The 27,077-nt window shown below is 40.9% G+C and overlaps 1 protein-coding gene across 4 annotated transcripts in view; it reads left to right on the top strand.

Annotated features, from left to right (window-relative positions):
• The window catches only part of AIFM1 (apoptosis inducing factor mitochondria associated 1), a 774,257-nt gene that overhangs the window by 367,954 nt on the left and 379,226 nt on the right, over nt 1-27,077 (top strand). The window lies entirely within an intron of this gene.

The following is a 27,077-nucleotide window of genomic DNA, read 5'->3' as shown; positions in this document are numbered from 1 at the left end:
AAACATGCAGCCGATGCCATTACATCAGCTTTACTTGCTGCATGGGACCCCAAAGCAGAAACAGTTGGCAAGTGCCGGTTGGCCCCTACTTGAAATTTTCATTTTTCTAGTTTCAAACCTGAAGTCTTCTAAAGCTAATTACCATGTTGGGGATCCTTTTTTCTTGCTCTAACCAATGTCAGAAAAAGTTAACAATTGTCTTGCCTGTGGAAAACAAATACCTCACAGAGATTTTCATTCTTACTGCATCATCTGTTTAGGCCCAGACCACGACATTCCTTGCTGTAGGTTTTGTGCCTTGTTTAACGCCCGAACTATTAGTTGTCAGGCTATCTTTGTCGCTAAATTCTTTCCCTGTCATTCTCTGTATTCCGAAATGGTTTTGATAAGCCATCCGACTACCGATCTTCCGAAAAAACGTAAGGATAGAGACAGACCGCATAGGTCAAAAACTGCCGGCGATGCTTCCGTTAAGCTAGTCACCAGCCCGCCGGTACTCAGTGAGGTGCTTTCGCAGCCCCTGATACCCGCTTCTACAGATTTGCAGGCCTCTGCTGAGACCCATTCGGAGTCCAGTATGCCGCGAGATGCTTCTTCGACTATGGAGCCTGTGGATGTCTCTACCTTGGATAGGTCCGGAGCCGCTGTGCGGGCACCAGCTTCTGAGCTTGTATTCCAACCTTCTGATGTTCACATTAAACCAACAACTGCATTTTTGACTAAAACTACTGAGTTTCTCAGGCCCAGAGTTCGCACTACATCTAGAAAACTGATGGCCAAAGCACATACTCAAGCTCCCTTGCCACAGAAACAAATGCTTAGAATGGCTGAAGACCTTATAACTTTAATTAGGGGAAGCCAGCCTTCCCCCTCTATAAGACAAAGAATTAATTTTTCCTTCTGATTCTACAGACCATGAATCCGATGACTCTGTTACCAGGATATACCCTTATCTACCTATGTGGATTCAGATGCAGAGGATTCCATACCCTCTGCCTCCCCACCAGAGGACTTATCTTTTGGTGAAACCTTGCATACTTTAAGAGAGCATTTCCACTGAGAATGCCAGGACTACCCTTAGTCCAAAAAGAGGCTCAGAGAATGTTTAGACTTGCCTCAGCACAGACCTCTAGCTATTTCTCCTGTCCTGGATATTGTAGATGTCTTCATGGAATCCAGTCTTTACCCCTGATACTTTACCACCAGCTCCTAGAAAGCCTGACAAGGTACTACAGAGTACCTGACTCTCACAAATTTCTCTTTAAGAATCCCACTGTGAAAACCAAGACTATTTCTCAGGTACCTAAAGGCATTAAGGCTACTACAGCCAAAAACCCTACCCCTTTGGACAGGGATTCTAGAGCTTTAGACAGATGGGGTAAGAAGGTATATACCTGTGCAACTCTTTCCATCAGGGCTTTGAATTGCCGGTTTCACATGTTGAAGTACCAGCAGCACATTATGGAACTAATTAAACAAAAAATGTTGTTGCTTCCAGATTGTACAGAAAATAAAGATTTACAAGAGTTCATGCATTCTGCAAACCAAGTTAGTAAACATGCTTTGCAGTGTGGTTTTGATGCCTTAGAAGCATTTTGCAGGGCTGCTGTCACTAGGTCTGTACTGAGAAGGCATGCTTGGCTGAAGGAGCAAATCTTGCCAGACCATGTCAAAGCAAAATTACTAGATGCTCCATTAAGCCAGGAACGTTTGTTTGGCACAAAAGCAGAAGAAGTTCTTAAAAAGATGGAGGAAAAAGCTAAATCTATGCAAACTGTTAAAATTTTCTTACAGGTGCAGCCACCTAGATTAAGTAGGCATTGGCCTTCTAAAAACTGGTTCTTTCCAGTCCCTCCCAGACATTCTCAGTCCAAACCCGGGGTCAACAAGCCAACAAGACTACAGTCTCAGGGTATGCAGAGATCTAAACAATGGAGTGCTTCCACCTCTAAAACAGGAAGTTGTAAGCCACCCCCTTATGGAAAAATGCCACAATAACTTGTCTATCTTTCTTCCCAGCAAGGCCCAAGTACTTGCACCCCTAGGGTGAAAACACGCCCTGCATGCAAAAAACTGGATGTCCATTACCCAGGACCGATGGGTCATAAACATTATATCCCAGGGATACAGATTCTACTTCCACTCACAGCGAACCCCAAGTGAGTTGCTAGACCTTCCTCCAAACCAGTGGACAGAAGCTCAAAAGCAAGTACTTTCTCTTGTCAGGGCTATTCAACCTGTGCCAGTAGAGCAAAGGGGACAGGGTTTCTACACCAGACTGTTCCTGGTGCCCAGAAAAGAGGGCTCTTGGTGACCTGTTCTGGATCTGTCAATTCTCAACACCTTCCTGGTGGTCCCAAAATTCAAAGTGCTGACTCTGCTACAGCTTCTTCCTATGCTAGCCAAGGACGCCTGGCTAGTCACCCTAGACTTAAAAGAAGCTTCTCTACACATCCCCATAAGGGAATCTTGCAGGAAATATCTACGTTTCAGGGCAGGCTCTATGTACTAGCAGTTCTCTGCACTTCCCTTTGACTTATCTAATGCGCCCAGTGTTTTCACAAAGTGCCTGGCTCCAGCCACTGCATACTGCAGGCAGAGAAATATTCAAATTTACCCATACTTGGACAATTGCCTGATTCAGGCAGACAGTCAGGAATTGCTATTTCAGCACCTGGCATTTGTAAAGAGACTTCTAACTTCTCTGGGGTACACCATCAACAAAAAGAAATCACAACTGGTGCCCAGCCAAAAAATTGTATTCCTGGGAGCAAGCTTGAACACAACTTCCCAGATGGCATTCCTCACTCCAGAAAAACAGGTTTATTTGACAAACTACTTCAAACTAATGGCCACTAAAACCCAGCTATCTGCAAGAAAAATACTGCAAACCCTAGGGTTGATGACCTCATGCATTCTATTAATTCCATATGTAAGACTGCATATGAGGAAACTTCAGTGCTACTTAAAAAGTCTCTGGTGTCAACATTCTCAGGACCTGGAAACACTTATTCCTATCATTCATTGTCTAAGGGCAGAGTTCCTTTGGTGGGCAAAGGCATGCAACTACAACAAGGGACTTCCTTTCACTCAAACCCCTTGCCGCCCAAACCCTGACAACAGACGCATCAGACTATGCATGGGTGTGCTCACATGGCAGGCAAATGCATTCAAGGTAAATGGAGCCCAGGACAAATTCCCCTGCATATCAGTCAAAAAGAAATGTTAGCTGTACAGAATGTTCTGACAGTCTTCAAATACCTTGTCCTTCCAGGACAACTCCTGATAAAGACAGACAACACCACAGTTATGTGGTGCATAAACAAGCAGGGGGGAACTCGTTCCTACCCATTCTGCAGGTTAGCCATGGCCCTGTGGAACACAGCTTTGAGCAACCAAGTGCACATGCAAGCTCAATTCCTGCCAGGCAAACAAAATTCACTGGCAGATGACTTGAGCAGAAATCTACTGGACCCACACGTGTAGAAGCTGGAACCCAACTCATTCACACTTCTAATCCACAGGTGGGGGACTCCAGAGGTGGACCTCTTTGCCACCCCCCAAAACCATCAATTTGAGCAAATTTTGCACCAGAAATGTCCACAGTCAAGCGTGGAAAGTGAATGCCCTATCCTTTACAGGGAAAACCTCTCAATTTATGCCTTCCCCCTCTGCTCCTCCTATCAAAAGTACTACTCGAGATCAAACAGGACAGGCCAAGGACAATCCTGATTGCCCTAGACTGGCCACGTCAGTACTGGTACCCACTCCTACACAGTCTGACAGCAGTGTCACCCTGGCACCTACATCAGACCCCCTCTTTGCTGTCCCAGCAGGAGGGACAGATTTTGCATCCACAGCTGCAAACCCTGAACCTTGCAGCCTGGCTTATCCCCTGAATAACACCATCAGCAACCCTCAACAAACAGGTGCTGGACATCATCCTTGAGGCCAGAAGGCCTAGAACTAGGAAATCCTATTCAGAAAAGTGGAAAAGATATTGTTTTGGAGCCAGTCTCAAGGAAATGACATAGCTATGCCCACCTTACCTCAAATCCTAAATTCCCTAGCAGAGCTACTCCACAAAGGTCTATCCTTCTCATCAATTAAAATTCATGCCTCTGCCATCTCAGCTCATTACAATACCAAGCCACCTCTATTTTCTCACCTTCTCATCAAACATTTCCTGAGAGGAGCTCGCAATTTAAGGCCCCCGAGGAGAGCTCCCACCCCTGCCTGGGACCTTAACTTTGTACTAGAGAAGCTCATGCTCCCACCCCCTTTGAGCCTGCTGCTGCAGCAGAGTTAAAATTCCTCTCTTGGAAAACAGCCTTACTTTTAGCCATCACTTCAGCAAGAAGAGTGTCTGAGTCAGAGGCACTAATGGCTGTGGAACCCTTCATTATTTTCCATGCAGACAGGGTTTCCCTCAGGACAAACCCATCATTTATGCCCAAGGTGGTATCCAGTTTGGCTTTAAACCAATCCATCCATTTACCAACCTTTTTCCCTAATCCTCAGAATAAAGGGGAAAGGATTCTGCACTCCTTGGACGTGCACAGATAGCTCAGTTTCTACCTTGACAGAACTAAACCTTTCAGAAAATCTGACCAGCTGCTAGTCTGCTTTGCTGCAGGGGCAGAGGGCAAGGCCATTTCAAAGCAAACCATTTCCAAATGGATAGCACACTGCATCCATTTCTGCTACAAACACCATGGAAAACCTACCCCACAGAGGATCAGAAATCATCCCGCTAGGGCTACCTCAGCCTCTACAGCATTTCTCAGGGGAGTCCCTACCAGGGACATCCTGGAAGCTGCAACCTGGAGTTCTGCACACAACTTCGCCAAGCATTACCACTTGCCTATCTTTTCTAACTCCAGAGCTGGATTTGCCACAGCAGTCTTACAAGGTCTGCTAGCTGGCCCCAGTACTTCTTGACTGCCTCCACCCTTCCTCAGCTTTGGGAGTCAACCCAAGTGTGATGACTGCAACAGTGAAACACTTGTGTACACTTACCATAAATGAAGATGTTCGAGTGTATTCACTGTTGCAGTCCTAGTTACCCTCCCTCCAGCCCCCTAACGTTTCTATTCTTTCTACCTATCCTCTTTTTGCCCATATCTTATGGCAATGGTATTTACTTTTTACTGGAGGTGTTCCATACCATGTAATTGCTTCCCATTTTGGGGGCTCCTGACATCTGGGGCAAGAAAAACTGATGTTATGGCGTTGGCTGCATGTTTTATACCCCTGACGACTTGACGTCATGGAAGAGCAGCATCCGATGCAGAAATCCCAAGACTGTGGTATTCGGGCCGACTGAGGGCTCCCTGCAGGTAGATAATCCAAGTGTGATGACTGCAGCAGTGAATACACTCGAACATCTACATTTATGTTAAGTGTACAAAACTGTACTTTATTTATCTGATATTGCACTTGAGTGAGTTAAATAATACTGACTATGGATATAATAAATAAATATTGTACTTACTTGGAATATATGTATTTATATATTGCACAAATAAATAAAAAAGACTTAAGTGCCCAGACCCCTGGGACTAGTGCCCAAGTTCAGAAGTCTAATCACTGTAAGGTATAAACTGTTAATGAATCTTGTACTCCTGCAGTGGATGATGCAATATCTCCTGCCCGATGCCAGATACTTAAACAGTCCAGGTGCAGAATGATTGTTCTGTTTTATTTTGGTGGCCATTCGGATGCTTTTTGCAGAATAAAGATGTATCTATGGAAGACTGGAACCTGTTACCTTTTCTGCAACCCTCGCCACTCTTTGTAGCCCCTTCCTTTCTATAATTGTGCAGCTTCCAAACCACACTGTGAAAGTTGCAGGTGAGAATATTCTCTGTTGTCCCTCTATAGAAGGTGGAGAGAATATGAGGAGGAAGCTTAGCTTTTTTCAGCCTTCTTAAAAAGTGGAGGCATTGGTGTGCTTTCTTGACCTGTTGACTGATGTTTCCCGACCACGAGAGATCCTCTGATATGTGTACACCCAGGAATTTCATACTCTTACCCCTCTCCACACTCTCACCATTGATCTTGAGCACTGGGTGGTTTGTTCTCCTTTTCCTGAAGTCGATGACGATCTCTTTGGTCTAGCTTACATTCAGGTCAAGGTTATTCCCCTTGCACCAACTGATAAGAGATGCCACCTCCTGTCTGTACACCCGTTCATCCTCCTTTGTGATGAGCCCCAAGATTGTGGTTTCATCAGCAAACTTGATGATATGGTTGGACTTAGCATAGCAGGCATGGGTAAGGATGGTGAATGACAGTGAGATGAAAACACATCCTGTGGAACCCCAGTGTTAACTGTGATGCACTGTGATGTGTTCTTACCTGAACACACCCTCTGTGGTCTCTCAATCAGGAAGTCCAGGATCCAGTTAGAGATGTTTACTGATTTTTAAATGTGACAGTTTTTCTGTCAGCTGCATTGGTAACACCCTATTAAATGCAGAGCTAAAGTCTGTGAACAGCATTCTCACATAGTTGTCTTTGTCCTCTAAATGCTGAAGGGAGATGTGTAGTGCTACTGATATGGGATCAGCCATGGATCGGTTAGCTCTGTACACAAACTGCAGAGGGTCAAAATCAGGAGGTAGGCATGATGAAAGATGCGTTTTGATCAGCCACTCAAAACATTTCATAAAGGTGGACATCAGAGCGACTGGTCTCTAGTCGTTAGGGCTGGAGGGAGTGGTTTTCTTAGGTAGTGGGATGATGGAACGAAGACAGATAATTTGCTCTATAAAGAACTACAGAACCACCATATAAACTGGTATTTTTATAATACTGGACCTGTACCCTTATTTCAATGCTTCCATATAGTCTGGTTCACTGGAATGTTGGTTTGTATAGACCGTGGAGGCTTGGGAAGGTATTTGCTTAAAACAACGACACTGGCTGCACATGGTGTATAAGCAGGGGATATTTGAAATAAAAAAGAAGTTAGCAGCTCATTAACAGAGGAAATGGCCATGTCAGAAGCAGTATTACTTTTGTTACAGGCTTGTTGATTGTGAAATTGTCTGTATTGGATCCCACATGTTGCAGACTAGAACATAACATTTTTGTAAGGTGGAGAGTGAGTAGCAGGGTGGGAACTTGATTTGTGAGTTAAAACACTTTCACCTGTGAATTACTTATCAGGCCCACATATAGGTAAGGTGACTTTTTTCAGATTTTGCACTTTCAAAAGTAAAATTAAAATACAGATGTGTCCACCAAGTGGTGTCTTGGGAGGCTTCATAGTACCAAAGTTAAATGTCACCATAATGCAAGTCAAAAAGTCCAGCTCCTACCAAGAAATGAAGTTCAAACTCTTAATAGACCTTAACTGTGTAAAAAAAAAAAATCCAGATTGGTTTGTCCACATTGAGCAAATCAATCAAAAATGTAATTTCTCATTTAGCTACTGTGAAGCTCAAAAAAAGTAAAACTCTTGAGGATGGCTCCAGTGCTGCATAAAGATCAGGAGGCGGTAGAGTTTAATATTTGAAGAATCATGAAGGTTATATCAAGCTTTTAAGGCTGTTATAGCCCGCTAACATCTGATAATAAAGAAACTGTTTGTGATACCTGATGTTAAGCTTCAGGTGTTGAAAAGAGCAGGTCATGATCTGAAGCAGTATGAAGTACAGATGCTGACTGAGTAAATAAATAAGTGCAGTCTGTCCACATGAAGGTCGGGGAGACACAGAAAATAGAAGGGAGCTAACCTCTGTAATGTTGCATACTGGAAAAAGTAGAAGAGAAAGAAATGATCTCCTTTTCATAAAACTTGAATTCCAATTCTCTTCCATAGAGACATCAGATCATTTCATATCAAGAGAACATATCAGTTATTCACTCTGAAGTATGTAAGCCCCTACCAAAAGTCACATCTTGATATGATTAAATTCCTTTCATTAAATCAGAAGGAACGTGTTGAAAGCGGTTGGAGTGACTGGCCCCTTACTCTGTAGTGGTCACCAAATTAGTTTTGGTAATGACTATTCTAAAATAGTAATTGTGCAAAGGAAACTGTGAGCAGTGATTGTTGCTTTAAAGTCATAGTGCACAAATGCTTGGTCTGTCTTCTGCATTTCTTGAGAATTTCTAGCTCAACAAGTAAGCGACAAGCTGGCTACAGATAACCACAAAAGCAGCTAGGAGACTCAAAAGTTTATTGTTTAAGTGCTTTCGTCAGAATGTATCACAGACTTCTTCAGAAACACTTATGTAGAATCACACCGTTTAAATATCCCTCCCATACACAAACACATGACCAAGTTAACCAATCGGAGCTTGACAAAGCATAATAATGTAAGCAATACGTACTATGCAAAGTAAAAAAAACTCTTCAAATAATCACACAATAAAAAACATGTATGCTATATAGAAAAAGATTGCAATTTCAAAACACTACAAATAGACACGTTCTCATTTAGGCCAGGGTAGTTATAGGCATTTAGCCTAATGTGCCACTTAAGTTCCCTTAGTTCAATGAGGTCATTCCAAGGGCCCCCTCTTGTATTTTTGTCTAACTATATCCAAACCAAGAAAACCAAAACTGTGTTCATGGTGGTCACATGCTTGGCCAGGATGTTTTTAAGATTCCCTTTTTTAATATCTAAGACATGTTCATATATTCTTTCTATAAATTTTCTTTGGGTTTTCCCAAAATAAAAACAGGGACACTGAGAACACTGAGCCAAATAATCAATTCCCACAGAGTTACAGTTACAAAAAAATGTGGTGTGAATTTGCATTTTGTTCACAGTAATTACTTCCTGTACCTTAATAAAAGGACATTGTCTACAAAATCCACATTTATGTGTCCCAAACCTCATATTAGTGGGAAACGTGGTCATCCTTATTGGATTCCAGTAAATTCATGAGATCTCCCTCTCCTAAACACAATCCTAGGAGTAGTTCCAACAGTGTCCAAGTAACCATCAAAACAAGAAAAATTATTCCAGTTCTTTCTCAGAATGTTACATATATGGCAACAATCAGTGGTATAGGTGGTAAAGGCATGGGTAAATTCATCACAGTTATTGCCACCAGGAGATGAAAAGCCCACCCTCTCATCATTATTACTAGATAGTAAGGGGGCATATTGACCAATAGTGCTTTTATGTTCATCTTCGGTATATATGCCCTGTATTATGTTGGGGGGATAACCCCTAGAAATTAGCATATCAATAAGTTTACCTGCTTCTCTTTTTAAGGTCTCATCTGTCACCATCCTGGTAAGTCGAACCAGTTGACCCTTTATTATCCCCCTCTTCTGGTGCTCTGGATGGCAGCTGTCATAATGCAGGAAACTATTAGAAAAAGTGGGCTTTCGATAAATATTGCTAACCAGTCTGTGGTTTAACTTGTCTTTAGAAATCTTTACATCCAAATAAGCTGTTAGTATCACTCCATTGAGAAGTAAACTTCAAAAAAGTAGTGGATTCATTCATATAGTTGCTGTATGTTTGCAGTTCATCCCTGGATTTATTCCATGCAATAAATAAATCATCCAGGAAACGCAAATAAATATCCCATGGGGAGTATAGCAAATTGCCCAAGAATGTATTTCTTTTCCCACTGAAGCAGAATTATATTAGCAAAGATGGGGGCACAAGTTGCCCCCATTGCCACACCTTCCTTCTGCAAGAAATATTGACCATCAATAAATACAAAAATTGTTTTTTAACACTAGTTCCATGCAAATATCCAAACAGTTGATTTCATTGTTGGAAAACTTTTTACACTCAGTGAGAAACTCGTGAAACCATTCAAGTCCAATGTCATGTGGTATCACATTAAAAACATTCATCACATCAACAGTGCAAAATATCAAATCATCACCATATTTGACCTAAGTTTTTCTAAAAAATCCCATGAATCTTTAACAATATGCTCATGTACAATCCTATACATTTTCCAACTTCAGGTCAATAACTTTTTCTAGGGGGTGGGTCTTAGAGCTGGCAGCATTTACAATTAGTCTCATCGGTGGGTCCCACAAGTTTTTGTGCATCTTAGGGATCCTGAAAATTGAAGGAACAATCGGATATTTGACCTCAAAAAAACTTCCACTCATCTACTGTAATCTGCCCCTGGTCTAACATGTCCTGAAGCAACCAATTAGTTCTTGCATAGGAAATGTGTACCATATTCAACGATGTTTCATCATAAAATTCACCCTAGCACAAAAAAGCATGCATTTTGTTTGAGTAATCTTCATAATCACACCCCCCCTGTCAGGTTTCATTACCCTCAAGCTCTTGCCATTACATAACTTCCTTAATGGCTCATTCTCAGTAAAGGACAAGTTGTTAAACTGCATTGTTTTTTTCTGTAATAACAATATAAATTCAAATTCACATAGTTTCTCAAATAGTAGCAAAGGTGCTGCAAGGAGGGGGGTTAAAAGTGCTTTTTCTGGTTAAGGTAGAAACTTCATTGTCCACTTCCCTATTCTTGAGAAGTATTCTAGTATTTCTAGGTCAAACAGATGGAAGGTTTTTGGAACCCTAATACTTTGTGTGACATCGTGGTCAACCCTTGTCATCCATTGCCTCTGCCAACCACACAAGAAACAGTTACAAACAATGCAGTGGTATTCCAGTGACACGTTCAACATAACAGTATATCATTATTACTTAGAAACTCACATTTGGAATTGGCATATAATGTTACATTTCGATGAAAAAAATCATGAGACTAAATGAAAAAAACATTTAAGTGATATGACAAAAATAAGCTTAGTCTTGTAAGCAGACATATGTTAAATTTTTAAAACTGGATCCATCTAAGCCTTTAACTATTATTCCTTTTACCGATTCCTGTCATGATGTTTTCATTGAGGTGGGACAGACCCCCAGTGCAGTACCACTTGCTTCTAAACACTTGGCATGTTTTACAATATGCTTGAGGAACACAGTTTCTTGAAACAAAAAAAGAAAAGTGGTTGACCCAGTTGCAGATGCATGCATAAGGTTGCCACCTTTTAACAAGGCCAAAGTGGGACATGGGGGGTGTGGCCAATATGACACTGGCCACACACCCCACCACGACATTACCAGAGGTGTTAAAGGAGATGCAGTATTACAGTTGTGGATACAACATTGTGACATTGCAGCATACTGAAAACTCAAACCATTTAAATGAAGTGAACTATTACTGCAAAAACACGTTACTCAGTTTTAACAGTAAATAAACTTTTAAGGAATAAAAAACACACTACTCATTAAACAGACACTTATTTATTTAAAAAGTTAAAATTCATAAACCAACAATGACTATTCAGAAAGAAAACTAAAAAAAATCTACATACCACATACAAGCCAAGTATAAAATTAAGACTTTTTATTATCAATTAAAGCTAAAGCAAAGAAAAAACACAAAACTACATACTGTACCCTAGTACTACATACTGCACACTAGCAAATTTAACGCTAAACAAAGAACACAAAATTACAAACTGCACCCTAGTACTTTATACTGCACACTAGTACACTAAATCACTTTTTTTAAAAGTGTATTTTGAATTTGATTTTATGGCTTGAAGAAGGGCCTGATTTGAAATAATATTTGAGTAAAAGTCGCAACATTTTATTCAGTAATTTATAGTCATCATTAGTTCGGCTTTTAACAAGTCCACACTACATCGGTTCGCACATCTGTCCATTTACCGTTCACCAAAGAAAAAACTCTTTCTGCAAATGCATTTGAGGTCGGTATAGATAAAACCCTAGCAATTACCGGATATAGTGTAGTCAGTTCAGGCCCTTCTTTGAAAAGCTTCAGCCACTTCTCGCCTGGGGTCAAGCTTGTGTTACATAACTGTTCCAGAAAGGGTCTAATTGCCAAGTAGTCCCTAAAAAGATCATCTTCATCTACATCCTGCATACTCAGGGCAGTGGTCACATTAAGTAAGTCACAAAGGGCTCATTTAGAGATAATTTAGGTAGTGTAAACAAGTAGTTGCGAAAGAACTGGCTCGAAAAACAGTGGCACGCAAAAGAACTGGCTGGAAAAACATTGCCATGCAAAAGGACTGGCTTCAAAAACATTGGCACGCAAAAGAACTGGCTTCAAAAACATTGGCACTTGAAAGAACTGGCCTGAAAAACATTGGCATGCGAAAAAATGGCTTAACAGTGGCACTCAAAAAAAAATGGCTTGAAAAACAGTGGCCCTTGAAAAAACTGGCTTGAAAAACTTTGGCACTCAAAAGAACTGGCTCGAAAAACATTGGCATGCGAAAGAACCGAGGAATGGAGCAGAAAAGAGTTATTACAAACAGTTTGAAAAAGGTCAAATAGTAAATGAGGTAATGTAGGGGGCATTTTGGCCATTGAAAACTAACATTAACACAGCTTGTAGAAAATGAAATGCATTTTTACCACCGGACATGTCCGCCTCACCCCACCCCTCAAGAAAAAGTTAACCACATTCACTGAACCAAAAAAAAACACTAAAATGAATGAGAATGCACAGTGGATACCATAGACCTGATTTAGCTTTTGACCACAGCAGTTAAAAGAAATGTATGGCACTAATTTACACAGTGTAATGATCTATTAATGAACATGCCCATCAGCAGCAATGGTCGTAATCAGGTTATAATGAAAACAGTACATTGTAAGTTTATTGAAGACATCACTAAAACACAAAATACAAACTTTGCTACTTATAAAAGCAAACTACCCTGTAACAACGACATGGTTTAGCACAATCTCAAATACACTGCATTAACTTCTGAGCATGCATCCGCAAAAAAAAAATAAATAAATAAACAGGAAAAAAGTCCGTAAACATTTTAAGTTTTAAAAATACTTTTTGCAAGAGAAGTAAAATAAATTACAATGTACAGCAGACTCCATGGGCTCCTTTTACCTCAAAACATATCAATTAAGAGTAATTTACCCAGCACAGCGATGCAATAAACAGGCCCAAGTAAAAGCAGCACACCCATATTCACATTACAAGCAAAGCAGGACATTTTAACCTCATTAAAAATGCATAAAAAATTTAAATGCACACATTTACAAGTATAAATGTAAACAATCTTTAAACAGCTTCATCTAGTTGGCAACATGTACCTACTAGAGTAATAAATACACTACATTAACTGTTAACATTCCCCTTCAAAAGGTAGTCTTATACCACATACACATTGACTTGCAAGAACTAACAGGAAAAATTACCCAAACAGTATATCCCAACTTCCTGAAAACAGCTTTAAATTGCGCACATTTCCACACAAAAAAGTGCAAACTATGCCCAAACATTTTCCATCTGCAAGCAGAAAATACCCAGAAAAAGTTACGACAATAGAAATACATCACACTAAATTTTATATTTCACTGCCCCCCCCACCAGAAATAAACAACTTCTATACACAAAGTTCAGCCTTTTAAAAGTAATGCTTTCACATCATACCCCCAAGAACAATAACAATTACATATACATACAGGTTTTATACCTTTAAAAAATAATACTCAAAAATCTCAAAATAACCACTGCATAGATTTAAATACTGCATACTACATCCCCATCTACCTCTAAACATTAAAAACTTAAAGTACAATATTCCCATTGTAAATAACTAAAGCCACAAAATACTATGTTTTGTACTTGTACTATCACAGTTTTTGCTGGGCTAGCTTGCTTCCTTCCTGCTGGAATGGCTAGTTGGATGACTGGCTCTGTCTGCTCAAGTGGCTGGGCTGGCTGGCAGGCTCCCTTGCTGGCTAGCAGGCTCCCTTGCAGGCTGGCTGGCGTCTTTGCTGGCTCTCTGGCTTCTTGGCTGGCTGGCTTCTTTGCTTGCTGGCTGGCTGGCTTCTTTGCTTGCTGGCTGGCTGGCTGGCTTCTTTGCTTGCTGGCTGTTTTGCTTGCTGGCTGGCTGTTTTGCTTGCTGGCTGGCTGTTTTGCTTGCTGGCTGGCTTCTTTGCCTGCTGGCTGGCTTCTTTGCTTGCTTGCTGGGTGGCTGGCTGGCTGGCTTCTTTGCTTGTTTGCTGGCTGGCTGGCAGAAGTGTCAGATGTTTTTTCCTTCGCAGCTGTAGGAGCACTAAAACAAACTGCTCTACAGCTGCAACCTTTATTGGACTCTTCAAGGTAAATCCCCGCCCCCTCCAATCCTTGCAGCCAATTACTGTCTAAATTACACCACCCGGACCTAGCAGGGAATCCCTCTAACTGCAGGTCCGGGTTGGTGACGTAGCCGCATTGCCGTGGAAAAAATGGAAGTATTTTCGGCTTTTCCACGGCAACGGCAATTCGCGAGCGCGAAAAGGGGAAAATGGGACTTTTAAAAGCCCACTGTTGGTGAATGCGGGAAGCGGGTTGAGAAAGCTCAACCCATGAGTGTCCCGCTGACAACGGGATGGGTGGCAACCATATGCATGCAGTATTGCTTGCATCACTGAAATCTTTACCTTCAGATCAAGAAAGCAGGATAATTGAAAGTTTGGCAAAAATGTCTGCACATCTGCAACACTGTATGTCAGGGCTGTAAAATACCAGACTGATATAACACAGTACTAATTTACTATTTTAAAACAGACTGAAGATTTTAAGGCAGTTATTGATGTCTCCCTCAGGGGAAACGTGCTAAAACTGTTTCAAACATCTGATAAAGCTGGGTCACATCTACTGAATTATGGGTATATTGCATGGAATACCTATTTTTGATGCACTGTATCTGGTTCTATTAGTTGTAAGTAAGCATGTGTAAAAAATCAGCCTTTTCCAGAGGATATAAAAGCCAGGATTCCAAGATCTCCTTTTGATAATGCCTTTACTTGTGGAACACCATCCCAAGTTGTTTCACTCTGCATTTCTATGCTATCCACAGAAAGAAGTGGATATTGTGCAAAAAAAAAAAACAAATGAGACCCCCTTTGGCTTGAAACGAGACAAGAGGCAGTTTCGGAGACAGCAGTATGTATGGAGAGAATGGAGGGTCAAGAGGCAGCAGCAGTAGAAACTGCTCGGCGCCCGTTCTGAGCAGGACAGAACCTTCACCAGATACAGGATGATTTTCTGCTACTTACCCATTGCCCATCTCAGGGCAGTACTAACAAGAAGCTGATAACATCTGACCACTGGATCAAGGGGTAGTGTCAAAGGGTAGTGGGACAGATTTTACAACACAGCATTATCAGGCCCTCTGGCTTTTACTCCAGAGGAACAGATTCCCTTGGCCGTAACAGTGCTTCATAATTTCTTGACTATCCAGACAACAGAACTAGTTCCAGAGACAGAACAAGGAAAAGGGTTGCACTACTGGTTTCTCTCCTGTTCCAAATGGGAAAACGCAGTGCACAGTTTTGCTAGAGCTGTCAAAATTGAAATGTATAACAACAAAGTTCACGATGTTAACTCTGCAAACAATATTTCCACTCCTGCAGCAAGATGCCTTTTTAGTGATTCTGGACATACAGGATGGGTACCTTTTTATAGCGAGTTTTTTTTTTCCATATTTATTACATCACCACATTTTAATCGGTGACATGGATACATGTACATTAATAAAAAACAAAATAAAGCATAGTATAGTTTTCCATTGTTTTCTTGCACTGCATAACTGTTTTCTTTTTATTAATTTTCATTCACGCCAACATTAAATAAATTACTTAGTTCAAGCTTCCCTTAAACCTTACTCCTCCTCCTGAACATTATTCTGCATTCATTGTTCCCATGAATTCCATTTATTTCTGTGTAATTTGCTCCTTCTTTTCTAAAGATCCTATGTCCAGTTCTTTAATCTGCTTTACAATATTCAGTACTTCTAATCTCATTTTTTGGTAATTATTTTTGGCAGCCAGTGGTGTTAAAATCCCAGGCAAATCAGATCCTATAGCTTGTCTCAAAAGAATCATTCCTTAGTTACAACTATTTGGTTTCCCAACATTTCTGACTTTGTTAAAATCTGCTAACTCGTTACATTCCCAGAAATGTTTCCAGTTACAGCTCACTTTTCCATCATACCTTCAGGATTTGCTGTTTGCCTGAGGAAACATTTTCTGAAGTCTGCCTGGGGTATAAAAAGTACCTGTGGAAATGCTCCATGCAAAAATTCTAAATCTTCTATTTGTTTCATAACTGGGAACCATACAGATGTCCTCTGTTTTTGTAAATTGCCCATGTCCTTCATGGATGCATCTGCAGTCATAACAAATGGGTTGTCCTGTCGTCAGGCAGCCCTTCGGTCGGCTGGATTCCAAAGTCTAGGTCCGGCTTCGGCTGATGTCGCACTTCACCCGACGTCATCTCTGCCGGTCTTCGGGTATAAAGGCATCAGCCGACGCCATTTTCCTCGGTCTTTCTTGCCACGTGGCGCCCGAAGCAGAAGCTGTTCGCAAGTGCCGGTCGGTCAGATCCAGAGATTACTACTACCGAATACTACTTCGAAGACTTCTAAAAAGCTAAGTACCCCGTTGGGGACTCTTTCTTGCCTCAGCCGATGTCAGAAAAAGTCAATAACTGTTTAACTTGTGGGAAACAAATACCTCATAAAGATTTCCACTCTTACTGTCTGCCTTGCTTAGGCCCAGACCACGACGTAGCAGCCTGTTCGGCCTGTGCTTCCTTCAACCGACGAACGCTTAGGCGTCGGTCGGAGTTTACTGAACAGTTTTTCGGCTCAGATTTTGCGTACATTATGCCATCGGATCCTCCGACTACCCAAATTGTTAAAAAACGCAAAGAAAAAGACCGACACTCGCGGTCCGCGGTTTTGGCCGAAACCACGGTTAAGCAAGCCGCGAGTGTCTCTGTTTCGGCCGAAACCGAGAAAACCGGTCAATCTATAGCCGAATCCATGACTACTACTGAGGCACCTGCTACCTTAGTTGAATCGGCCTCAGAAATTCTGCCTACTACTGTGGTTCCTAGTGATTTATCAGACACCATCCCTTTGGATGTCTCTACTCCAGCACGTGGTGCTGCTAGGCCTCCTGCAGCCATGTCTATTAAGGCCTTTGCCAGGGCTAAAGCAGCCAAATCTGTTAAATCAGTGCCTGTTAAGCCCCCCTCACACAGGCCCACTACAAGTTCACAAATGCTTACTCTGGCAGAGGATTTAATATCCTTAATTAGGGGATCCCAATCTCACCCAGACAGGGCCTCTCAGCCCTCAGAAAAGAGACCTAGAGCAGAGCCCCCCGAGCCAGTGTCCTCTGATGATTCTGCGGATGACTCCGACATTACAGACCAGCCAGAGGCTCCTTTTTCTACTTATGAAGATTCCGATGCTGAAGAATCCATTCCAGCTGCCTCTCCACCAGAGGAATTTTCCTTTGGGGAAACCTTACATGCCATGAGAGAACAATTCCAATGGCAGGGACAAGATTTCTCAGATTCAAGAAAAAGGCTTAGGACTTTTCTGCACTTACTACAACATAGGCCCTTAGCTATACCTCCTGTACTGCCTGTTGTGGATGATGCATTTAATGATGTTTGCACTGCTCCTGATTCTTTACCTCCAGCCCCTGCCAAACCAGATAGATTTTACAGGGTGCCAGACACTCATCACCACCTATACAAGGCCCCACTTGCAGATCCCGAAACTATATCCCAGGGGCCTAAGGCAGTAGCCTCGACCTCAGCAAAAAACCCTATTCCTTCTGAAAGGGAATCCAGGTCCTTAGAGATGGGGAAAAAGTTTACACCTCTGCTACTCTCTCAGCTAGAGCTTTAAACTGTCAGTTTCATATGATCCAATACCAAGAGTTTATGCTTGATCAGTTAACTAAAAAGCTGTCCTCTGATGAATCCTTAGATAAGAAATATGTATTAGAAATGGTGAATAACATACAACAGGTTAGTAACCATTCCTTAAAATGTGGCTATGATGCACTGGAGGCTTCATTTAGATCAGCCATGACTGGCACAGTGATAAGAAGGCATGCATGGTTGAAAGAACAGGTCTTACCGGATCATGTTAAAGCAAAGCTGTTAGATGCTCCTATGGATAAGGCCAGTCTGTTTGGTACACCTGCCCAGCAAGTAATGAAGAAAATGGAAGAAAAGGCAAAATCTGTACAAACAGTTAAAGATTTCTTACAGGTTCAGCCCCAAGGTTTAGCAGGAACTGGCCTGCCAAAATTGGTCCTTTCCAGACTCCACAAAATCCCAAAGGGGCAGGAATAGACGCTCTAGAGGCAGAAATCAATCCAGAGGAGGTGCCTACAGAGGACGACAGTGGCAAGGCAATAACCGAGGCACAGACACAACCACTGCCACTGCAACAGGACAATCACAGTGACTTGGCTCTGACACCGCCTACCAGGGAGCAAATAGCACCTTTAGGCGGAAAGTTAGCCTTATTTTCGAAAAATTGGCACTATATCACAAAAGACAAGTGGATTTTGCAAACCATAGACCAAGGCTACCGGTTCCACTTCCACACCTTACCAGTAAAAAGAGGAATGCCAAACCTACCTCCAAATCAAAAAACAGAAGCTCTACAGCAGATAGCGAAATTAGCAAAGATGAGAGCTGTGGAAAGAGTACCAATAACAGAACAGGGCAAAGGATTCTACTCCAGACTCTTCCTAGTACCAAGAAAAGAGAAAAGTTGGAGACCTATTCTCGACCTGTCCGTCTTAAACACATACATCATTGTCCCAAAATTCAAAATGCTGACACTACAGCAACTTCTTCCCATGCTGGGCAAGGAGTGTTGGCTGGTAACTCTAGATCTCAAGGAGGCATACCTGCACGTCCCCATTCGACCAAATTGCAGAAGATATCTCAGATTTCTTGCAGGATCAGAGCATTATCAATTCTCAGCATTGCCCTTTGGCTTATCTACTGCGCCCAGAGTATTCACAAAATGCCTGGCATCAGTAATCGCTCACTGCAGACTACAGGAATCCAAATTTATCCATACCTGGACGACTGCCTGTTACAAGCGGACAACAAAAGCAAGCTGACAACAGATTTACAAAGGGTCATTTACTTGCTACAAGCCCTGGGATACACAGTCAATTTACAAAAGTCAAGGCTGATACCATCCCAAACAAGAACATTCTTGGGCGGAATTGGACACAGTAAAACAAATGGCATTCCTAACTGCAGAAAAACAAAAAGAACTCCCTCTTTACTTCTTGGCATTAACAAAGCAGAACAAACTAACAGCAAGAAAAGTTCTGCAGGCCTTGGGCTTCATGGCATCATGCATAATCTTGGTCCCACATGCCAGACTGCATATGAGAAAGCTACAGTGGTACCTAAAGAATTTATGGTCTCAACACAGGCACAGCTTAGAAACCGAAATCCCACTAATCCCATGCCTAAAACAGGAGTTCCTATGGTGGGCTCAAGCATGCCAGTCAAACCCAGGCTTACCCTTCCACAACTTTCAAGCAAGCCAAACCATCACAACGGACGCCTCAGACCTAGGATGGGGGGCGCACATGCTGGACAAATGCATACAAGGATTGTGGACTCAAGACCAGCTGCACCTGCACATAAACCAAAAAGAAATGCTGGCAGTAAAACTGGCAATCCAAAAATTCAGACCATTCCTCAAAGAAGGCCATTTGATGATAAGGACAGACAACACCACAGTCATGTGGTACATCAACAAACAGGGAGGCACTCATTCGTACCCCCTATGCAGAATGACTTTGGACCTTTGGAGTCTGGCTCTGAGCTACAACATCCAGTTACAGGCAATATTTGTGCCGGGAAAAGAGAACACCCTAGCAGACATGTTAAGCAGAACCACCTCGGATGCTCACGAATGGATGCTACACCCGGACATCTTCAAGGCCATCACAAAGAAATGGGGAATGCCACAAATAGATCTATTCACATCCCCACTCAATCACCAGCTCAAAAAATTCTGCACAAGGACATTCCACCCACTTGCATGGAAGGTGGACTCTATCCTTCAGCTGGAAAGGCCTGACAGCATATGCATTTCCACCTCTTCCCTTGATGCACAAGGTACTACTGAAAATCAAAGAGGAACGTCCAAGGATAATCCTGATAGCTCCGAATTGGCCAAGACAACACTGGTACCCATTGCTGAGGAGCATGTCTCGGGAGAGAATGTGGTCAATACCCCTGATGCCTTTGATGTTAACTCAGAACAACTACAACATCATGTATCCAAACCTAAAAACCTTGCAACTGACTGCCTGGAACATCACATAGCAGCAACTAACCCAGACCTTTCCCAAAGGGTTAAAGACATTATCCTTGAAGCCCGCAGACCTTCAACAAGAAGGAACTATGCAGGAAAATGGAAAAGGTTTGTCATTTGGAGTACTGAAAGAGGAAAAGATGTGTCGAACATAGATATTGCTAACATTCTGGAGTACTTGGCAGAGCTTCTACATACAGGCCTGTCCTATTCCTCCATCAAGATACATGCATCAGCTATTTCAGCAGAATACAGCTTGATCCACCTGTCTTTTCGCATCCTCTACTCAGGCAGTTCCTCAGAGGGATCAAGAATGTAAAACCTCCTAGGAAACCACCATTACCAGCATGGGACTTGAACTTTGTGCTAGAAAAGTTGACACTCCCTCCGTTTGAACCAGCAGCAACAGCAGATCTGCAACACCTGTCATGGAAAACTGCTTTCCTACTGGCAATTACTTCAGCAAGGAGGGTTTCGGAACTACAGGCCTTAATGGCAGTGCAACCTTTCCTAATCTTCCATCAAGATAGGGTGTCCATGAGAACTAATCCTACATTTATGCCTAAGGTGGTATCCAGAGTGTGTTTAAACCAGGCAATCCACCTACCTACCTTCTTTCCCAATCCACAGAACAGGGGGGAAAGACTGCTGCATACCTTGGATGTACATGGGCAGTTACGCTACTACCTGGACAGAACCAAAAGTAACAGAAAAACTGACCAGCTTTTAGTAGCCTATGCAACAGGAAGGGAAGGAAAAGCAATTTCCAAACAGACAATCTCCAAATGGATAGGAAATTGCATAAGATTCTGTTACTCCTACCATGGAAAACCAATTCCACAGAACATAAGACCTTATTCTACAAGGGCTACAGCCACTACCACAGCTTTCTTACGAGGAGTGGCAACCAAGGACATTATTGAGGCGGCTACTTGGACCTCCGTGCATACATTTGCCAAGCATTATAATTTACCTCTATACTCTAGATCCCGAGCAGGGTTTGCCACTGCTGTACTGCAAGGGATCCTAACTACACCATAATTTTTCTTCCTCCACCCCTAGTTTGGCTATGGTATTCTACCCATTTGTTATGACTGCAGATGCATCCATGAAGGACATAGTACAGTTTTGTACCTACCATAAATGTAGATGTCCGAATTGGATAGCATCTGCAGTCAGGATTACCCACCCTCCTTCCCTCTGTGGTACTCCTAGGTATTTACCCTCCTAATAGCTAGCTGGGGAGTCTCTTATGGTGTATTTGTTTGCATATATGTACATACATGCTTATTTTTGTGTTTGCCTTCTACTTTTTTGGAAACATTGGCATTTATCCAAAATTTAGCCTTCCAAGAGGGCAACTGGCATCTGGGGCAAGAAACACTGAGGAAAATGGCGTCGGCTGATGCCTTTATACCCGAAGACCGGCAGAGATGACGTCGGGTGAAGTGCGACATCAGCCGAAGCCGGACCCAGACTTTGGAATCCGGCCGACGACAGGACAACCCATTTGTTATGACTGCAGATGCTATCCAGTTCGGACATCTACATTTATGGTAGGTACAAAACTGTACTTTCTGTTCTTTTCCCAATGTTTTGTAACCCCCTGTAATTGATTCTTAGTAGTTACTATGCAGTAGTTTATATGCCATACTAATCCCTTTTCAAAAGCAGCTTCTTATCCAGAGTCAACTGAAAACTCTATCACAGCTTGTATTTTTTTTTTTTTTTTTTTTTTAGCATCCCCCTGTCCCTTTTTGTTTTCCTGTACTCTTATCAATCTCTGGTGGGGAAGGCAGTCTCTAAACTGCAGTCCAAACTTCTGATAGCCTTCATCCCTACAATATTTCCTTTTCCTCTCTGGTTGTTTGCTGCTAGTACCTTGGTTCCTTTTCTAACTTCCTTCAGTAAATTCCAGCCCGCTCTTACCTATTTTCTTTACTGCTTCTTCTAGTCATACCTGCTGTTAAAAATATTTCTCCATTGGCTTACTTCTCAGAATACTTTCTACTGCTTTGTGAATATAATATGTTCTCTGTTTGTTGTTGTTTCCTAAAGTACCTGCATACAAACTCCTACTCTCTCTCTCTCTCTGTTTCTTAAACTCCCACTTTATTCTTTCCACTTTGAGTTATAACCTTCTGCTTACGTTATGTATGTGAGCCTTAACTGCATAGCTCTGAAGTATTCCTTCAAATCAGTTAATTTGAAATCATAGCTTTTAATGGGGAGAATGAACTCATCTCACTTAACTCTTGCCATCTTCACTTCCCAAATACATTCCTTCAGTTATTCATCATCTCTTCACTTCCCAAATACATTCCTTCAGTTATTCATCATCTCTTCACTTCCCAAATACATTCCTTCAGTTATTCATTATCACCCACAGCTTCTGCTCTGTCGGTAACAATATGCATGACCTGTATGTAAAACTAAAGGGAGCAAAAGCATGATCACTGTTTATATCTTACTATCCGTATCCATAAGAAAAAGATTTTTTATCATCTTTTATTTAGTTTATTCTTTTCTATCCGTATAATGGAATCCTTTTCAGTACATACACTCAAATATTTAATCTTATAAATGAAAGTGTGTTTTGTATGAAAAAATGAACTGACCCTAATGCATTCCCTTGCTGCGTCTCGCCTGCTCTGGAGTTTCTGTTTTTTGCAGATGTCTGTGAGTTCTAATATCTAATATAATTAAATATGAGGAAAGCAGCTGCAGTTTCAGGTAAAAAACGAGTCATCTGTTGTATTGTTACAGTTCTTTTTATTAAGAAAGTTAGCTTCAAGCAGATGAGCATTGCTCACAATCATCTTTTTTTTTTTTTTTTTTAACCTGAAATTGTAGCTGCTGTCCTCAGATTTAATTTGTTTTACATCTTGAAAAGATTTGACTCTGTCTCAGAATGTTTCACAGTCCCAAAATGTACTTTTCTAAATTTATCAATTGCAAAATACTGTAGTCTGCAAACAAGGCTGACTTTTCTTGATTCTCATGCCAGTAGTATCCTTAAAATTGAGAGGCCCTTATTTTCTTTGCTAATGACTCTAAATATAGAGCAAGTAATAAAAGGGAAAGAGGACATCCCTGCCTTCATCCTGTCTTGAAATACTAGTTGAAATTGAAATGGGTTTATATGAAACTGGGTCTGAAGTGACTTTAATCTCATTGGGTAATACAGCTGCCACAGCTTTCTTCCAAGATGCTGGTGTGTCCCTCCATTTTTTAAAATATTGTTAAGCAAAACCTTACAGATTATTATCACGTTCTTCCCTTCTGTCATACTTTCACAGAAGTGCTGTCTGTTGCTGGAGATGTCCTTGTTCATTGATTATACATAATCATTTCTATTCCATCTCTTCGTGTCTTAACTGTTAATTCTTGAACTTCATCTTCTTGTAACCTTAGCATAATTTTTTCCAGAAATCTTTCCAATTGTGCCTTTTCTTGGTACCCCACTCCTCTGCTTTATACAGATTTTCATAAAACTTCTGAAATATCTCTAATATCTCTGTAGGATCTGTGGTTATTTTCCTTGTCATAGGCTCCCTAAGTTTTTGTGACAACCCATTCTTTTTTTTAAGTGAACTTGTTTTATTATCACCAACCCAGTAACACATAAAACTTTTTACATTATGGGACTTGTAGTCCAACCCGCCATCATCCATTGTATTTTTCTACTACCCTGCACGATTTGTACCTCAAAAACAGATTTATCAATTGTTCACTAATGAATCTCAACTACATTTGTAACCATGTTTAGTATATGTCACCATATTTTAAAATTGTACTTGTTTTACATCTGTTTTACATCTGTTTTCTTCTTGTCTTGCGTCCTTAACTGGACTAATGTCTATATTTAAATGCTATGTTTTTTAACTGTATAATGCAAATAATACTTAATGTGGAGCTTTTCTCCCCAGGTCTCTGCTGAAAATGGGCCTGTGTCCAGTCGGACTCTCCCGGTCAACAAATGTAAATAAATAAATAAATAAAAACTTTAAAATTAACAAAAACTATAACAATAAAAAAATCAAAATTGCAGATGTACTCAACACTGTGTGGTAGTTTAAAACTTATAGTTGTAAGCATGAACCATTTATTCCATTTAGAGTTATGTCTGTTCTCATTTCCATGACTTATTACTATTTCCTGTTGAGTAGCTACTAATATGAATGGATCTAATACCTCTTTAATGGTACTGCTTTGTCTTTCCATTTTTCAGTAATAGATTTTTTCAGCTATGAGTATTGCATTTATTAAAGTTATTTCGTCTGTTCGAAGCATCTCTTTCAGATACCCCTACAAAATGTATGCATTGTGATACTGTCCCCCCTCCTGGCTACAATCTTCTGTTGATTTCTTGTAATAATTTCCTGCATTCATCCACATAGGGAAGGATGGAAAATATAATGTTCCCATGTTCAAACTCTCCTGGTCCATACTGGCAACATAAGCTAGATGCGTTTGTGAACATTGTATTCAACTTGTTTGGGGTCTAAACATATGTTTTAAGAACTTCCACAAAAAATGTGAAATTTCCTGACCTTAATTGTTCTCATGCCCTTCAGACCAGTTGCTCTCTGACAAATTTATGCTAATTTTCTTTGCATTTTGTTGCACACTTACATTCTGTCTTTTTGTGTCCTGTGTTATTTTATAATGTTATGAGATCAGTCCTGTGTTAACTTTTTAGTTTGTAATCTCTTCCATGTACAGTTTCCATGGTGATGAGTCTGATTACTCTGTTCTTTCTTTAAATAAATTTCCCTAAGTCCCCTCTGTATACCAAGTAATGCTTGTTATCTGCTTGTGCTTCCTTTTTAAATTTGTCACATGTAATGAAGTCTTGTACTTCCTTTACATATTTCCAAAGCTAACCTTTGGCGTATTTATCCAACCCATTTATCAGGTTAGCGTGCCTTTCCATATTTTTCCATATTTTATTCTCCTGCCATAGTGGGAGCATATCAGTCATGCATTGCATGTAGTTTTCCAGCATTTATGAACAAAGCATGTCCACCACTGATTTATTCCCAAAAACTAAATATTTATCTCTTATTTTCCAACCATAAAAAAATGTCTTCTCCCTACCCTGGTTAAAGCATTCAGTCCTTTAATTTTCCATCTCGCCTTATAGTTTTGGCAAAGCCATAAGCAAACAAATTTTTTAGATGTGTAGCTCTGCAGTGTGCTGTCAGATTGTTTGTTCCCAACCCGTCATATTCCTGGGTAGTCACATAATTTCCCACAAAAGACTAGGCTTTATCTTTCTTCATATGAAGTCTCTCTTTGCCTTGTTCAGATTTCTCAAAAAATTCTGCAGATCCATTGGAAGCAGTATTGTACCACTGGCATTATAAACATCTGGACTGCTTGTAGTTTTTGATCCAAGTCCAGATCTAAAATCTTTAATCTTTTTAAATTTCCTTTTATTTTCTTCATAATGTGTCATTTGCTGTCTTTATTGTACCCCCCCCCAATATGACACCCCCCCTTGTCTTTATAACTTAAGAGTATCTGTCTTGCAAAGTACAGGAAAGCTTGTAGTTTAAAGCAATTATAAGAGACTTGGTAAAATTCAATTTATAGATCAAGGTATTACCAGCTTCTTACTGTATGTTGAGTAAAGGCTCCTTTTGCCTTTCTGGATCCATAAGTTACCCAAGCTGCTAACTAAACTCTGGTCGTATGATATAGTCGAGGCTTTCCTTCTGTACCTCCGGAGTGACTGTAATAACACTACTTTGCTTCTTTCCAGACATTCTTATCTTGTTACAGCGTAATACCTGAGTAAATTACAATAAAAAAGTGCTTTCTTCGTATAACATCACTAGGGTATATAGCAGTCACTAGTAAAAACTCCCCAACTCGCATTTAAAGTACCTTGAACTGCATAGTTTAGGGCAGCGCTTTACAATTTAACATGCAGTTTATACTGTGTTTTTATTTTTTTTACAAATATTAATAAGAACAAAAAATGTTTTCCTTACACTTATTTCTTCAGTCGTCTTGGTGTTCTTGTAAACATAATTTCACATTGTGGTTGGCCTTCCTGATCATGTCAGCCTTCCAAGACTGGTCTCTAATTCAAGTCCAGGGTAATCCTGATTCTTCTAATCAGCTCCTGGGCTTTTTTCTTTCACTCAAGTATTATCCTTTAGAACTCTGGAAAAGGTTTCTCTGGCATAGTCTCTCTACAGGCATTGTTATTTGCAGGTTATTGAGAAGCAGAGCCCGTGTCAGCTTGCTGGCTCGCTCTTTGTCAACTAAACAATTTTATTCCTCCTCAGCCTGTATTGCATCCAAAATGTCTTTGATTTTCCATGAAAAATAATCCAAACAGAGCGGGATCTGAATGTCACATTTGCCTCTTAACATCCCCAGATTGTCAGTGTAATCTTTATTCTTTTTTGCCTGGTATGTGCGAAGTAGTCATTTTGTGCACATACTTTGCTCTCTTCAATTTTTAATACGTTTCCCTTCTTACACAATTTTGTTAGGAGTATGTCCTTCTGCTAGTATGGTTGCATCTTTACTAATTTAGGTCTTTGCTGCTTTCTTGTGGACAGATTTGGCGCATACACACAATTTGGGCTCTCAACACATCCTCTGTGGAACACCAGTCCATTTGGTTAGTTGTACTTCAATAAAATGAATGTAGTTTATTACTTCCAGTTTCTTTGAGCTGAAATATTTCCAATGTGTGATCGATCTTATAACTCTGCTATGTTTTCTTGACAAAGCCACATATTCAAGCAGTCTTACTTTTATTTCGGCCTCTGATTAGTGCACTTTTGTAAACTAATCAAAATAGGTGTTTACATCTTTTCTTGGAATCCTGCATGAGGTCGTCTGCTTGCAGCAAGAATTGAGTGGAATGGAAGGGGCCAGCTTATGGGTCCAGCAA

This window comes from Protopterus annectens, chromosome 15.part0 (assembly GCF_019279795.1).
Source record: "Protopterus annectens isolate FY-2018-M chromosome 15.part0, PAN1.0, whole genome shotgun sequence".
Classification (NCBI taxonomy): Eukaryota; Metazoa; Chordata; order Ceratodontiformes; family Protopteridae; genus Protopterus; species Protopterus annectens.
The sequence above is the reverse complement of the archived record's forward strand: the minus strand, read 5'-3'. Positions and strand labels throughout refer to the sequence as shown.